Genomic DNA, 1,297 nt, shown 5'->3' with positions numbered 1-1,297 from the left:
GCTAAATTACAACAATCCAGAGACAACCTTACTGAAATTTTCGAACAAGAAAAGGATATGGTAGCTGAACCTAACAACAATAATGCAAGGAGGATGCTTGGTGATTATACTACACCTAATTCCAAGATTGATGGAAGAAGCATCTCAATTCCTGCCATTGGAGCAAATAATTTTGAGCTGAAACCTCAACTAGTTGCTCTAATGCAACAAAACTGCATGTTTTATGGACATCCATCAGAAGATCCCTACCAGTTTTTAACTGAGTTCTTGCAGATCTGTGAGACTGTTAAGACTAATGGAGTAAATCCTGAAGTCTACATGCTCATGCTTTTCCCTTTTGCTGTAAGAGACAGAGCTAGAACATGGTTGGACTCACAACCTAAGGATAGCCTGGACTCTTGGGATAAGCTGGTCATGGCCTTCTTGGTTAAATTCTTTCCTCCTCAAAAGCTGAGCAAGTTTAGAGTGGATGTTCAGACCTTCAAGCAAAAAGATGGTGAATCCCTCTATGAAGCTTGGGAAAGATACAAGCAGATGACCAAAAAGTGTCCTTCTGACATGTTTTCAGAATGGACCATGATAGATATATTATATTATGGTCTGTCTGAGTTCTCTAAGATGTCACTGGATCATTCTGCAGGTGGATCCATTCACCTAAAGAAAACGCCTGCAGAAGCTCAGGAACTTATTGAAATGGTTGCAAATAACCAATTCATGTACACTTCTGAGAGGAATTCCGTGAATAATGGGACGCCTCAGAGGAATAGAGTTCTTGAAATTGATACTCTGAATTCCATATTGGCTCAGAATAAAATGTTGACTCAGCAAGTCAACATGATTTCTCAAAGTCTGAATGGATGGCAAAATGCATCCAACAGTACTAAAGAGGCATCTTCTGAAGAAGAAGCTTATGATCCTAAGAACCCTGCAATGGCAGAGGTAAATTACATGGGTGAACCTTATGGAAATACCTATAATTCATCATGGAGAAATCATCCAAATTTCTTATGGAAGGATCAACAAAAGCCTCAACAAGGCTTTAATAATGGTGGAAGAAATAGGCTCAGCAATAGCAAGCCTTTTCCATCATCTTCTCAACAACAGACAGAGAATTCTGAGCAGAGCTCCTCTAACTTAGCAAAGATAGTCTCTGATATATCTAAGGCTACTTTAAGTTTCATGAGTGAAACAAGGTCCTCCATCAGAAATTTGGAGGCACAAGTGGGCCAGCTGAGTAAGAAAGTCACTAAAACCCCTCATAGTACTCTCCCAAGCAATACTGAAGAGAATCCAAAAA

General features: G+C 39.6%; 1 non-coding gene across 1 annotated transcript; it reads right to left on the bottom strand.

Annotated features, from left to right (window-relative positions):
• Window positions 1-456: 456 nt before the first annotated feature.
• LOC112798484 (small nucleolar RNA R71) lies at window positions 457-560 on the bottom strand. The gene has a single exon (XR_003200094.1). It is a non-coding gene; the product is annotated as a small nucleolar RNA R71 (small nucleolar RNA).
• Window positions 561-1,297: the final 737 nt, after the last annotated feature.

Source organism: Arachis hypogaea, chromosome 4 (assembly GCF_003086295.3).
Source record: "Arachis hypogaea cultivar Tifrunner chromosome 4, arahy.Tifrunner.gnm2.J5K5, whole genome shotgun sequence".
NCBI classification, from domain to species: Eukaryota; Viridiplantae; Streptophyta; class Magnoliopsida; order Fabales; family Fabaceae; genus Arachis; species Arachis hypogaea.
Note: the sequence above shows the minus strand (reverse complement) of the source record. Positions and strands in the feature narration are given on the sequence as shown.